Source organism: Nicotiana tabacum, chromosome 19 (assembly GCF_000715075.1).
Source record: "Nicotiana tabacum cultivar K326 chromosome 19, ASM71507v2, whole genome shotgun sequence".
NCBI lineage: Eukaryota > Viridiplantae > Streptophyta > Magnoliopsida > Solanales > Solanaceae > Nicotiana > Nicotiana tabacum.
Genome location: NC_134098.1, coordinates 138,009,698 through 138,026,191, shown reverse-complemented (window position 1 = coordinate 138,026,191; position 16,494 = coordinate 138,009,698).

The following is a 16,494-nucleotide window of genomic DNA, read 5'->3' as shown; positions in this document are numbered from 1 at the left end:
TACACACTATTTTACACTTGTTCTTTGAAGTATCTCTAATTGCAGGTTAAAACTCAAAATGTCGAACTCTCAATCAGCACCCCTACATGTTGACAATGAGTCAGGTCATCGTGGTGAAAATAACAACGTAGCACCCGGTGACGAGGTACCGCCCGTTGATCCCATCGGAATTTTGCCCGCGGACCCGATTGACGCTAATTCACATATGGCTATTGACACAAACCTTCTACTGACCCCGAGAATAACGTCCGTGGTAGAGCCCAATCGGCAACTCAAAATACACAAAACATTGGAGGAGACAGGATCAGTCTATGGGTGATCTTCGAAATGTTGCAGGCTCAACAAGCAACGATAGCTCAGTTACAGAACCAAAGTCATGCACCGAGCAGATTTGAAAATGATCCACCCCGGGAAGTCACCCGCAGGGATGAACCGGTTGCAGAAAGGCCAAATGAAAACGAATCGGGGGCTAACTCTGAGATAATAAAGATGCTCAAAGAACTGACAAAACGGGTAGAATCAGGGGACAAGAAAATCGAAGCTAATGATAAAAAGGTGAAAACCTACAATTACAGGGTAGATCAAATCCTAGGAGCACCGCCGATATTGAAAGGCCTGGATTCCAAAAAGTTTGTGCAAAAATCTTTTCCTCCGAATGCGTCTCCAAAGCCGATTACTAAGAAATTCCACATGCCCGAGATTGCTAAGTATAACGGAACGACCGACCTAAATGAGTATGTAACCTCTTACACATGTGCCATCAAAGGGAACGACTTGGAGGATGATGAGATCGAGTCTGTCCTGTTAAAGAAGTTCGGAGAGACCCTGTCAAAGGGAGATATGATATGGTATCATAACTAACCTCCTAATTCTATTGACTCATTTGCTATGCTTGCGAATTTTTTCATGAAAGCACACGACGGGGCCATCAAGGTCGAGACCAGGAAATCGGACCTTTTCAAAGTAAAATGGAAGGATAATGAGATGATCAGAGAGTTCGTGTCCTGGTTTGAAATGGAATGAATGGACCTGCCACCAGTCGCTGATGATTGGGTTGTTCAGGCTTTCAACCAAGGGCTCAATGTTCGAAGCTCAATGGCTTCACAGCAGTTGAAATAAAACTTGATAGAATATCCGACCATTACTTGGGTTGACGTCCGGTATCAGTCGAAAATCAGAGTCGATGATGATCAACTCGGGGCCCTTTCGGGGTTTGTTTATCCCGTCAGAACCATCGACAGAGTCAAGAGAGACATCGATCGTGAATTGAGATCAAACAGGGATCGGTATTGGCCGTATAATGGAGACCGAAGAAGCAGTGGGTCCGGACGGAACACTATGAGAAATAAAAGGAGAAGTGATCGAGGTCAGAGCAACCGGGGACTCATGAGCAAAAACAGCTTCGACAGGCCCATCAGACCTAAAAGCACCGAGGTTATCGGAATACAACTTTAACGTCGATGATGTCGCCATTGTATCAGCTATCGGACGTATCAAAGATACAAAATGGACTCGACCTCTACAATCTGATCCAACCCAAAAGGATCTTAACTAGATCATGGCACTCACGGCCACAGAACGGAGATTTGCCGACAGTTGAGAGAGGAAGTAGCCCGACTATTCAACAACGAGCATCGTCGAGAATTCCTGAGCGACCGAGCCAAGAATCATTTCAGAAATAGGGATTCTAACCAGTGTTTTAAAAGGCGTGGGCGTAAGGCGAGGCGTTTTGCGTATGCCTCAGCGGGGCGTAAGCCCCATGAGTAGTTAATTTTTAATATTTTATAAAATAATATAAATTATAAAAAATATTATTAAATAGATAAATATATATATATATATATATATTTATCCCCACAAAATTTTAGTCAAAGCAATCCATTAATATTATACCTACTTACAACTTACAAGCACAAGCTTGCTTAAAAAAGTTCAGCATAATTACATCAACTCTCATTTTGGGACCAAAAAGAATAATTCAACATTCAGGTCTCAAAAAATAATTTTCACTTTTTCTAGCATCTTTTCTTGAGATTGTATACTTTCATGCAGGATCTTTTCTGCTAACATCTTTAGACTCCAATTCATCCATTTTCTACAAGTTTTGATTTTTGAATAGTTCACCTGCTACTACAACAGAAATGAGTTAAAAGTCTTAATTTTTTCATTTTTATTTTGTAAAACAAAGTAAAGATTTAGACATGAAAAAAAGGATCTTTTACTTTGTAGTATGTGGACTACTCATGAAGATAAATAATTAAATATAAATTGAAAAAGATTCCATATTTTCCTCGACAACAATCAAATTCCATATACAAAAATCAAAGTTATATAACATACACGCATTACCCAGTTACCCACTTTCTCATAAATCTAATCAATACATATAGAAGCACGCATACATATTTTGAAAGAGAGCAAGAAAAGCACCGAACTTGAAAAACTAATTACGTACATATTTACAAACAAACTAACAGTGAAATATAAAAAGAGCGAAAAGTAAGTTGAGTTCAAAATAATAAAGTTTTTACTTTTTATGCAGGAACAAACCTGTAAATTAAACTTTGAATTTGATGTATGGAGGAGAATGAAGTTTTTTGTTGCAAAAAATGTGAAATCGTTGCTCTTGGCAGAGACAGACTAGCAGAAAGAATTGGGAAAGACTTTTAATTTAGGGCTTCTAGCAATATTAAAATGTTTTACTTTTAAATTTAATGTTTTTAATTCCTTTTAAAAAAGATGTCTCTTGGGCTGGCGCCCCAACACAAAATCTCGCCTCAACCAAAAAACTCGCCCGGGCGTATGCCCCGAACTTCTGGGCGTACGCTTTACGAGACTTTCGCCCCTCACCCTCGCCTCGAGGCATTTTTGGTACGCCTCGCCTCGGGACTCACCCCAAAAATACCTTTTAAAATACTCATTCTAACAAACAAACCGAACAAGAAGAACCTCAACACGTCATTAACATGATCATCGGTGGGGATGTCCCTCAGGGGCCGATGTTGAAATGTACCAAAGCGTCCATCACGAGGAAAAAATGGACTCGAGATTACATACCAGAAGGAACCTTGTCTTTCAACGACGAGGACGCGGAAGGGATTATCCAACCCCACAATGATGCAGTGGTAATATTTGTATTCGTAAATAAATTTTGAGTTAAGCATGTGTTAATTGATCCAGGTAGCTCGATCAACATCATTCGATCGAGGGTCGTGGAGAAGCTCGGTCTACAAGATCAAATTGTGCATGTAGACCGAGTACTAAACGGATTCAACATGGCATGTGAAACCACTAAGGGGGAGATAACATTACCGGTGAACACAGTCGGGACCATCCAGGAAGCTAAGTTTTATGTGATCGAACGAGACATGAGGTACAACGATTTGTTCGGGAGGCCATGGATCCACAACATGAGGGCAGTACTCTCGACTCTGTACCAACTATTAAAATTTCCAACACCAGATGGGATTAAAATAATCCACGGAGAACAGCCAGCCGCAAAAAAGATATTTGCGGTCGAAGAGGCGATTCTGATATCCGCACTTGCAACGACAAAGGGGCCGGGTTCGGCCGCAAAGTAAGAAGCTAAATAGAAACCACCGACACCATCCTCGACTCAATCGGAGAAATGGGGGACTGATGAAGACTATGATTATGGGGTCCTCAGATCTTTCATAGCCCCTGATGACTCCGATGCTACAAAATCAATGGTCGAGGAACTGGAACAAGTCGCATTGAGTGAACGCTTGCCCAATCAAAAGGTATACCTGGGTATGGAGTTAAGCCCTGAGCTCAGGAAAAAATTCATTCAATTTATTATAGCTAATGAAGATTGTTTCGCTTGGTCCCACCTTGATATGACACAAATCCCGCCAGATATAACCACTCACAAACTAAGCCTGGACCCGAGGTTCCATCCAGTCAAGCAAAAGAGGAGACCCCAGTCCGAGGTCAAACATGCTTTCATCAAGGACGAGATATCTAAACTCCTTAAAATAGGGTCCATTCAGGAGGTCAAATACCCGTATTGGCTAGCAAATGTAGTGATAGTCCCTAAAAAGGGAATAAATTAAGAATGTGTGTAGACTATAAGGATTTGAATAAAGCATGTCCCAAGGACTCCTTCCCTTTGCCCAACATCGATCGCATGATCGATGCCACGGCCGACCACGAGATCCTCAGTTTTCTCAACGCCTACTCCGGGTACAATCAAATACGGATGAACCCGGATGATCAGGAAAAAAACCTCCTTCATTACTAAGTATGGCACATACTGCTATAACGTGATGCCATTTAGATTAAAAAATGTCGGTATCACTTACCAACGCCTAGTAAACCTGATATTCGAGGAACAAATAGGAAAATCATTGGAGGTTTACATTGATGATATGTTGGTCAAGTCCCTACGAGCAGAGGACCATTTAAAACATTTGCAAGAAACCTTCAGCATATTGAAGAAATACAATATGAAGCTGAACCCGGAGAAATGTGCGTTTGGAGTTGGATCAGGTATATTCCTCGGGTTCATGGTATCCAACCGAGGAATCGAGATCAACCCCGATAAGATCAAATCCATAGAAGATATCACGGTTGTGGACAACGTGAAGGCCGTGCAAAGATTAACCGGGCGCATAGCCGCCCTGGGGCAATTCATCTCGAGGTCCTCCGACAAGAGCCACCAGTTCTTCACATTATTAAAGAAAACGAATAACTTCTCATGGACCCCAGAGTGCCAACGGGACTTGGAAGAACTCAAGCAGTATCTATCGAGCCCACCGTTGCTTCACACGCCAAAGACAGACGAACAACTATACTTGTACTTGGCAGTATCGGAGATAGCGGTAAGTGGAGTCCTGGTCCGGGAAGTGCAAGGTACGCAATTTCCAATTTACTATGTCAGCAGGACCCTAGGTGAGGCTGAAACTAGGTACCCTCACCTAGAAACGCTGGCACTCGCGTTGCTAAGCGCCTCTAGAAAGCTAAAACCATACTTCTAGTGTCACCCCATATGTGTCGTGATTGCTTACCCGTTAAGGAATGTTATACATAAGCCCGAGCTCTCGGACCGGTTGGCCAAATGTACCGTGAAAATCAGTGGGTACGATATTGAATATCGACCCCGGACCGCCATTAAATCTCAAATTTTGGCAGACTTTGTGGCCGACTTTACACCTGCCCTTATACCCGAGGTCGAAAGAGAGTTATTAATAAACTCAGGGACCTCCTCGAGGATCTGGACCCTCTTTACGGCAAGCGCCTCAAACTCAAAAGGGTCCGGACTTAGCATCGTATTGAAGCCACCAATAGGCAATGTAGTTAGACAATCTATTAGAACTGTTAAATTGACTAACAATGAGGTCGAATATGAGGCCATGATTGCAGGTCTCGAACTACCCAAAAGCTTGAGGGCAGAGGTGATCGAAGCCAAGTGCGACTCCCTCCTCGTGGTAAACCAAGTTAATGGGACGTTCGAGGTCAGAGAGGAATGGATGCAAAAGTACCTGGATAAGTTGCAAGTAACATTATACATCGGTTCAAAGAATGAACTTTGCAACACGTACCTCAGGATCAAAACAGTGAGACTGATGCCCTTGCTAACTTAGGATCATCGGTCGAGGACGACGAGTTTAACTCAAGGGCAGTCATACAACTTATGAGATCGGTAGTGGAATAAGGTCATGCCGAGATTAACTCAACGAGCCTAACTTGAGACTGGAGAAATATATATATATAGAATATCTGAAGACCGAAAAAATGCCCTCGGATACAAAAGAATCGAAGGCCCTACGTACAAAGGCAGCCCGGTTTAGCCTGTCCAAAGATGGAACCCTGTTCAGAAGAACTTTCGATGGCCCACTCGCGATATGTCTAGGACCAGGGGATATCGAGTACGTTTTGAGGAAAATCCACGAAGGCACCTGTGAAAATCATTCAGGCACCGAATCATTGGTTCGAAAAATAACCAGAGTCGGCTACTACTATATCGATATGGAAAAAGACGCAAAGGAGTTCGTATGGGAGTGTGATGAATGTCAAAGACACGCTCCGATAATTCATCAGCCCGGGGAGCTGTTGCATTCAGTTTTGTCACCATGGTCGTTCATGAAATGGGGAATGGATATCATTGGCCCCCTTCCATGGGCATCCAGTAAGGCTCAATTTATATTGTTTATGACTGACTAATTTTCTAAGTGGGTCGTAGCCCAGGCATACGAAAAGTTCAGAAAGAAAGAAGTTATCGATTTCATTTGGGACCACATCATATGCCGGTTTGGAATGTCGGCCGAGATCGTATGCGATAACGGGAAACAATTCATCGGCATCAAAGTAAGCAAGTTTCTCGAAGATCATAAAATCAAAAGAATCATATCGACACCCTACCGCCCTAGTGGGAATGGACAAGCAGAATCGACCAATAAAACCATTCTCCAAAACCTCAAAAAGAGGTTGACCGACGCCAAAGGAAAATGGAAGGAAATCCTGCCCGAAGTCTTATGGGCATACCGTACGACGTCGAAGTCCAGTACCGGGTCCACCCCGTTCTCACTGGTTTACAATGTTGAAGCTCTGATACCGGTAAAAGTCCGAGAACCAAGTCTCAGGTTTGCAACCAAGGAATCAAATGACGAGGCTATGAATATGGGCCTAGATCTATTAGACGAAAGGCGCGAAGCAGCCCTTGTCTGGTTGGCTACCCAAAAATAGCGGATCGAGAGATATTACAATTGAAGGACCAATCTTCGACATTTCAATATCGGGGACTTGGTATTAAGAAACGTTATGCTAAATACCCGAAACCAGAACGAAAGGAAGTTGGGACCAAACTGGGAAGGCCCCTATCAAATTATCGAGATCACCGGTAAAGGATCGTATAAACTCGGAACCATGAATGGTGAGCAACTACCGAACAACTGGAAGATAGCTCACTTGAAGCGATACTACTATTAAGGTACGACCTCATTCATTTCCTTTTATTTATTTGCATCCTGAACTAACACTTACAGGTAATCATCAAAGTATGATACAATCTTTAGGCCTGAAAGCACGCGTTACACTATTTTCCCCTTGAACTGGTTTTGTCCCAAATGGGTTTTTCGGCAAAGTTTTTAATGAGGCAACAGTAAATTGTGCTAACTTAGAATTGAAGGCCGGGTCTTCACCGGTATCGAAGATCACGACAACAGTATTTGAGGCCTATCTAAAAATGGCCCCGAACACTGGGGGCATTACCCTCGGATAATAATTTTAGCAAGGAAAGAAGCTTTATTATTGAATGGTCTCGGCTTGATCGATAGGATTTACTATAAGGGTCAAACGGTCAAATGAACTGTGTCCGCATAGACTGCTCGAGCCCTAGCATAAAGCTTGTACTCATGTGTAACTATTACGCACAAGAATAAAAAAAAGTCTCTACCTTGCGGATAAATATCTTGTCCCTTGAAAATTTCTTTTCTTTCTTAAGGAATTTCCTACATACGATCCCCTAAAGGTATCGAGCCTAAGGGCCGCCTTATCCGGGTTCAAACGATCATCCCCATTCGGGGACTGTTATCTTAGGCAAGCCCGGATAACTCGAGGTGACAAGCTCATTGGGCAACACCTTCGTCCAAAAACGGACGGCTAGGGCTATCAGAGCCTGGGGGAACAAAGACCTATTAGGAAACGCCCGGACCTTAAAGGCTACAGCCATCCCCATTTGGGGACTGTTATCTTAGAAAAGCCTGGATAACTCGAGGTAACAATCCCACTGAGCAACACCCAAACAAAGAAGGCTACGACCATATTAAAATGGCTCGGAGACATTCGTGACCCGTAATAAAAAAACAAGGCCTTGAAAAATTTCAAAACCGGTTCTAAAGGCTACCCTCGGCAAACTATAACCTAAAAATTATAAGTACTTTGGGGAAAGGTTTTCGGTCATACCAAACCCCCATAATGCCTTAAACAAAATAATGTCGAAAGCAAGGCCTGTTTGATACTCCGAACATGACCTAACTATATCATGCTTAGGCATTTCTATCTTTGCACGCATAAATTATAAGGCAAAATACACAACAAAACTCAGAGATTGTCGAAGGGAAAAACAAGCCTTGTATTATATACGTAAAGTCTTTACAAAGGCCAAACAGCCTTGAAAAAAGTACAAAAGTACACAAGTACAAAAATACAAAAAATGTGCAAGACACTTAAACGGTATGGTCTTTACCGGAGCTCGCCTCGTCGCCAGGGCCTTCGTAATCTCCTCCACCCTCGGATCCTCTCGAACCCTCTGAGTCTTCCTTGGGATAAGCCAACCACTTGGCCTCGGCTTCGATCCCTTTAACACTCTCAATTTTGGCCGACAAGTCAAAACTCCGAGCATGAATCTCCTCGAGGACCTCCCTTCGAGATTGTCGTTTCGCATGCTCGGCGATATATTTCGTTCGGACCTAGGCTGCCTAGGCATCAGCCTTATATTGGGCCACCATTTCGTCAGCATCGTCTTTAATAACAACCACCACCGACTTGGCCGTTTCCATCTCCTTGGCAAGCTTTCCTCGATCGGAGACGACCATACTTAGCTGAGACTGGAGCTCCCCAACCCTTTTGGCCTGCACCCTGGCTTTTTATTTTGCCGCTCGAAACTGGGCCTCAGCCGAAACCAGCTGCGCCCGAGTAGTCTCCTTTTTTTAGGCCAGGCGACCTATCCTGCCCCTCCATTCATCGGTCTCGGCCTTGACAGCGTCCATCTCAGCTCGCAATTGATCGATCCAATCAATTTTTTGTTGGACCTGCTCCGACCGTTAGTCACAGAGCCTAGCTCATCGTCACTAACCTCAAATATTTTTACCTGCTCAACCAAATCGGCATTCTCCTTCCGAGCCACCTCTAGCTCAGCTCGGAGGCTCTTAGCCTCCCCCTCACACTGCTCTTTGAGAAGTTTGTAAGAATTTCTCTTCTCAGTGAGCCCTCGGACCTCGGCCTTAAGCTGGTTTAGCTTATCCTGATATCGGAGAAAGACCTCATGATGAAGCACTGAGGCCTGCATACACAAAGAAAAATATTAAGCTTATCTACAAGTTAGTCTAAGTATGAATCGAAATCATCAATAGATATTTGAAGTTACCCGGTTTAGCGCATGTTGTGCTTCATTGAACTGGTAGGGCGAGTCTACCTCGTTTATCTTAGCTTGGTCCTCCTCGGTCACCAAGCATCGAAGATAGCTGGCCATCCCTACGGGGGCGAAAAGGATCTAGGCATCCTCCGGAATGGAGATGATGATCGACCACTTCCGATTGGGATTCACACTCGGAGCTGGAAACTGGTTAACTAGCTTCGGGCTTGAAGAAGGCCTGCTTGTCCCTAAAGACAGACTTTTCTTTGGCACCTCCAAGTCACTCAACCCGGTGACGTCCTCCATGGCGGTAGAATCCATGCCATAGAAAACGCCGTAGAAGGGGTCGTCTGCTCCGAGGACCCCATCGTTAGGTTGTTCTTTCACCATCTAAGCCTCATTGAACATGAACTCAGTGAACGAAGGCGACTCAGTGATGCCAACCACACTGTGTACTTACTTTAGAGGCATCGCCCATATTCCGAGAAGCTTCGGCCACTGCCTCCTCATCGACCTCCCTAACTTGAGGCAGATCGACCTCATTTCTCTCCGGTTCGGATGCCCCTTGCCCTTCGAGTCGTGAAGACTCTCGGGCCACCAGATTTAAGGCTTATTCTTGTTCTTTTTCAGATTCATCCCTCTGCTGATAGAGAGAATTTGAATATAGTGCTCGAGCACTGGTGCTTTCTTTGGATTTACGCACCAGCCTTCTCCTTGGCTTCTTCTTCTCTGAGCTCGGAGAACTCGGAGCCCTTTTTCTTTTCTTTTCTTCTCTTCACCCTATCACGGAGTAGGGGACTCGGTGGGGAAATCATCGCTACTGGATGGGGGCCTCATTTTGACATCCTTGGACAAACCTGCAAAAGGAAATAAAACAAGTTAGGACTTAGTGATACAAAAGGGAAACCGAAGAGCACTCATGAAAGAGATCTCACCGTGCGAACGGGCCTCCCATTGGCCCTTTGGAAGCTTGTGCCACGAACGCTCGAAATAAGGCCTTTGTAATACGATGCCCTCGACCCATTCCTTGAGTCGAGTAACTGGATTCGGGATCCGAGCAATAGCTGCACCACCACAGAACGCATATAAGAAGAAAGGAAAAAGGCGATAAATTAAATCTTGGAAGCAAAATTACACTTGTGTGACATGTTCCATTTTTCAAGGAACGACATGTGCTCAGCTGGGATCAAGTCTGAGGTCCTCAATCGAACGAAACAGCCTTGCCAGCCCAGGTCCCGATCTTCATCGATACTCGAGAACGGGGCTTTACTGGCTCGATGGGCTAGCTTGATCAGTCCCCTCGGTAGAGTCAGGGACTGTATAAACACATGAGGTGGTTGAAAGTGAAAAGGCACCCTTCGATATTGCTTACAAAGAAACAGAGGAGGATTGTGATCCTCCAGAAAGAAGGGTGAATTTGACCAGGGTTATCTAATATCTTTTGCAAAAGTCGATGATAACTGGGTCCAAGGGGCCCAGCGTGAAGGGATAAGTGTAAGCACTTAAAAATCCCTCGACGTGGGTGGTGATGGCTTCGTCAGGTTCGGGAACCACCACATGTTTGACAACCCAATTACAATCCTTTTTGACTTCGGAAAGAATATCCTCGGTGATCGAGCATATGTACCTCGAGACCTCCTCACACCGGCCTGGTACTGAAGAGGGCCTTTCGATCTTAAAATCAGCATTGACCGGGCACCCCCCTGGAATGAACATTTTCTGAGGAGGTTCTGGTACTGGTTCCTTGACAGCAGTACACGAAATGGTCTCTTCAGAAGCCGACCGCGAGGTAAAAGGAGTTTCTTTTTGGGGAATAGTTTTTGAAGTCTTCGCCATTTCTATGAAAATAAAGAAAAAATAAGGAAAAATGGGAAGTTGAAAGAGTACACTTGATGCTTTGGGATGAAGATGGAACAGAAGTTCTTATAAAAATATCTCAAATAACCGAAAAATAAGTGCTTGAAAATATTAAGATCGCTAAGGTACGAGGGCAGAAGGTTTGAATGTAAAGTTTGAATGAGCAAATGAGGAGGTATTTATAGTTTTACAATGACAGTTCGCATCCAGGAGTGTCCGACCAGCGACTGACAAACATTTAATGCCGTTATGACTTGACTGACGAGACGCTTCGACTGTTTTGTCGTTTCTGTCATGTGATGTCGAAGAAAGAATTGGAAGCTCATGTCGTTTCTCGTCGTCTACTCTCCGAAAAATAAGGGGACTATCTGTATACGGTCAAGATCGGGTTCTCCTACGACATCAAGGGACAAGCTCGGAACATAACAATGCAAGACTGAAGATCGGCCCCGAGTCACACCAGGCTAGAGCCCGGGGTCAGGATACCTCCTTCGAGAACATTGAGTCCGAGACCCCGGAGTCGACCCTAGCCCCGAAAGAGCTCTAAGAAATATTGTTAGCATAACTAACTGAAGACCGAAATATACATAACCGTGTAGATGTTGCGGCGAGAATCTCGGCATGTATCATTAAGGAACCGGCAATCAGCAGATCAAGGGATTTTTACCTTTTATAAAACTGTACTTAAAGTAAGACTCCTCTACTATATAAAAAGGGGTCTGATAATTCATTAAGGACATTATAACACGCATTCCAAAGCAATACATTATTATTATTTCTCTTTAAGTTTTTGTTCTTCTGTGCTCTGACACCGTTCGAAGCATATCTGGCTCGAGGGTGATTAATCTTTCAAGGCTAAGACTGTTCCATTCGTGTGGTTTGCATTTACTTTACAATTATTTATTTCAATTGTAATCTAATTTATCGTTTTATGTTAAATTAGTCTGCGTTTTCTTAAAATCACTTACAAATTTAATTGTTATAAACACTTTTGCAACATTTGAAAAATGTAACGAGGAGTAATATGTGAATGCGTCTTATTTTGTTCTTTTTAATGCAGTGAAAAGGTCGAGAATTCTTCAGATTTGGTCATCCCATTGTTTGGCATTATTTAATCTTTCCCAAGTTTTCGTCTTATTCTTTGACAATGATTTCTGGCCGTTCACGAAATGATGAAATGAGGTACGACACTTAGGTGCTTGTAGTGCTCTAAATTGAAAATATGTTCTCCAGCAGCACCAACTCATGGTAAACGGCGAGCATCTACCTTTAGTTGACTCATGATTTGATTTAAAATAGGTGAAATTAAAGTTCCTAAAACAGAAAAAAAGACAGATTATTCATACAATTTCGACGTTACTCTTTGCGGTGGATTTAAAGAATCGACTTAATTACTAATACAGTTTATATAAAACCTAATAATGACACCAACATCTTTAAGCAATTACTCATTTCTAGTTAAAAATCAAGACGACAAACCCATTTCTTAGCAATTTTCATTTTTTTCACAAGAAAAACCTAAAAGAATATACAAAATAACATGTTACAAGCGCGGAAAAGTTACCTTAATTACCACTGATGCACATAGGATAAGTTCAAAAAATAAAATTTAAATGGAATAAAAAAAAAATACCCGATGCAAAAGCTTCACTTACCGAGACATTATTCATATGCGACAATTTTCCTCCATAGTCGTCTCAGGGAGTTGGAGATTGATCTACAACTGCTAATCAATTAAACAGGGTAGTTATATAATTAGTCAAAATAAAATACAAGTGCTTAGCCGTCCAAAAATTCTAGGTGATCCACTAAGCATGCTCCTGATAGGTATTAAACTGTTGTTAGATTTTAAAAGGCCAAATAGGTGTACGGCCCTTAAACTTGGCTCCAGTTTCCATTTTGACACCTTAACTTAGCTATTTTCCTATTGAACACTTTAATTGTACTTTGGACTATACCATTTACACACAATGCATGACCGGGCTGTAGAAACTTAATCGCGTGTTTTTAAAATAACATACCAATAATAGTCTGACACGTGTTTATTTATCCAGGTCGGATAAAAAATTCCGTTTTTACCTTACTCACACACCTCGCCTCACTTAATCGATCTTCCACCCAAAATCCCCTTTCTTTAGCCTAATAAACCCAAATAAACTATATTGAGACCGATTCCCGGTGGAATCTTCATCGATTTTGAGTTAGATTCAACTGTCCGTCAACTATTTGGCCATTATATTATTAATACGGGTAATTGTTTGCTTCTTTTGACCGTGGTGGTGAGTGGAGTTGGTCGTAAGTGGAGCTGGTCGTGACTGGAGTTGGTTGTGACTGAAGTTTCGAGGGTCTAGACATGTCTGCAAACGAATATATTCTTGTCGATTTTCACCATGGTGGACATACTGTCAAGGATCCTGTCCCGAGATATGTAGCAGAGAGGGGTGAGGATGGTCACATAATAGACAAGGACTACTTTTCTCTTTTTGAGCTTCTGTCCTACACAAAGGATATGGGTTATGCTGAGGTAGAGGGTTTTTATTTAATTAATCCTAAATCTAATGACTTTGTCTTGATTGAAAATGATGAACAACTATATAATATAGTTTGTCACCTTAATTATCTTGATTATTTAGATTTGTATATTAAGCATGTAGTTAATGAGCATGTGTTGATTGATGAGACTGTCCCATGTGGCCTTTTATGTAGGCCAGAAGTTATTGAACCAAGTAAAAATACATTAAATAAAGAGGCTAGAGCAACATCTAATGTTCTAGAGGATATAAATGTCCAAGAAAGCACCGCAGATAACACATCTGTGCCTGAGAAAAAACTAGCTGATGTTGGGGTTGAATATGAGAATTTACAAGGGGCTGAAAAAATAACAAACATAGATGCTAGTTTGGCATCGGATCTGTCAAGTAGTGAGTCTGAATTAGATAACATTCCTGACGAAGATGATAGTGATGTGAATGAAGAGCTCACTTCATTAAGGCATGAAAGAAGAAAGAAGAAAAAACAGAAGAAACAAAGAAAGAAACCTACTCCAACTGAAGAGATTATTCTGGGAGAAGCTGGAATAGATAAAGGTTTTGAGGATATTGGCAGACCATCTAAGGAGGACAAGTTTGCTGGAAAATTAGGAGGGGATGAAGACTACTACACCAGTTCTGATATTAGAAGTGATGATAGCACAGATGAGTTAGATGTTTTAGCTGAAAAGAGTATTGACATACCTTCTAGAAGGAGAAGTAAAAAGGTAAAGTTTGACCCTGACTGTTACCTTGATATTTTTAAGCTTGGTATGGTATTTGAAAATGCTAAAGAGTTTAGAAAAGCAGTAGCCTCGTATGTTGTGGAGAACAAAGTACAACTAACAATTAGGCCTAATGAAAAGGATAGGGTTAGAGTTAAGTGTAAATGAGCCAAGTATAACTAGTAATTGTATGCAAGCAATTATGGAGATTCATGTGACTTTACTATGAAGAAGTACCATCCAGCTCATAAGTGCAACACCAAAAATAAGAATAAATTATGTACTTCTAAATACATTACTAATAAGTATAAAGATAGGATTATTTTCCAGCCAAATATTAAGTTGTGGGAGATTTAGAATTTGGTCAGGGATAAGTTAGGTTTGTATGTTGGAAGGACTGTTTGTTACAGGGCTAAGTGTAGGGTGATAAGTCAATTCATGGGTGACTGGAGGATGGAATTTAACAGACTTACTGATTATGCTGATATTATTAAGCAAACAAATTTTGGAAGTTCATGCTGGATCAGAACAGATAGTGAGACTATTCATGGCAAGAATTTGTTTGTCTATTTCTATCTATGTTTAGATGCTTTGAAAAGAGGATGGTTAGAAGGGTGCAGAAGGATTATATGATTTGATAGCTGTTTTCTAAAGGAAATATGCAAGGGTGAGTTAATTGTTGTAGTTGGTAGAAATGGGAACAATCAAATATTTCCTATTGCATGGGTTGTAGTTGATCAAGAGACAAAACACTCTTGGAGCTGGTTCATCACATATTTGATTGCAGATTTACAGTTGGGAGATGGTGTTGGCTTAACTGTTATGTCAGATATGTAAAAGGTAAAGTTACAATCAACTTTTAATTTTTTTTTCCCCAATTTATATATACTGTCCACTAACAGTTATTACTATTTTTTGTAGGGACTAGTACCAACTGTAAGGGAATTACTACCAATGGCAGAACACAGAATGTGTACTAAACACATTTGGTCTAACTGGTCCAAGAACTGGAGAGGTGAAGAAAGGAGAAAATAATTCTGGAGATGTGCCAAAGCATCTTATGAAGTAAAATTCAACGAAGAACTGGAAGCAATGAATAAGTTTGGTTATAAGATATGTGAAGACTTGTTGAAGTATGATAAAGAGTATTGGTGTAGGGCATACTTTAGAGAAGATTCAAAGTGTGATGTCATTAAGAATAACATGTGTGAAACATTCAATTCTTGAATAGTAGGTCCTAGGCACAAGTTTGTTATAACTATGTTGGAAGAAATTAGACATAAAATCATGAATAGGACCATTGAAATGAGGAAGTTTGCTGAGACTTAGGTTATTGACATTGCACCAATGGCTAGGATGATACTGGAAGAGAACAAAACCCTTTCTAGGAGGTGTAAGGTTATGTGGAATGCAGAACATGGGTTTGAAGTTGATGAAGGTGTGTACAGATTCATTGTTGATTTTAGGACCATGACATGTACTTGTAGATCATGGATGTTTAGGGGCATTCCATGTTAACATGCAGTATGCGCATTCTATGATAGAGAAATGGACCCAGATGATTATATTGCCCACTGGTATAGGAAGGAAACTTTCCTTAAAGCTTACCAGCATTTCATTCAACCAATTCCCAACATGAAGATATGGTCGGATTCAACAAATCCATTTATAGAACCTCCAGAACCTAAACCTATGCCACGTAGACCAAAGAGATGTAGGAGAAAAGCCAAGGATGAAGCAAGAAAAAAGTGTGGTAAACTATCAAAGAAAGGGGTAAAGATGACTTGTTCAAACTTCCAACAAACAGGACATAACAAATCTGGATGCAGGAAAGGGGTAAGTTCTGATATTTGTAATTCTGTCTTTTACATTCTTTTTTTGCAATTCTGATATTCTTTTCTTTTACTTCTGTCAGCATGTTCCAAGAAGTGCTACTCAACAAAAGTTAAAATATGCCACCACCTCCACCAAGATCATCTCAGGAAATACCATCTCAACAAAGCAATCCATTCTCTATATGTGAGGATACAAGTGTTGTCAAAAGACAAAGCAACAACCAATCAACTGGGATTGGTAAAGGAAGAGGAAGAGGAAGAGGAAGAGGCCATGGACTATGTAGGGGAAAAGGAAGAGGAACTACACTAGGAGGGGGATCGGCTAATGCAGCAACCATTGGACATAAAAGGCCAAGGCATACTGGTTTTGGGATTTTCACTAACACTATGACTCGAACTACTATCCTGAATGTAAGGGTGTATAGTTTATTATAATGCAGTTTTGTGGGCTGGAA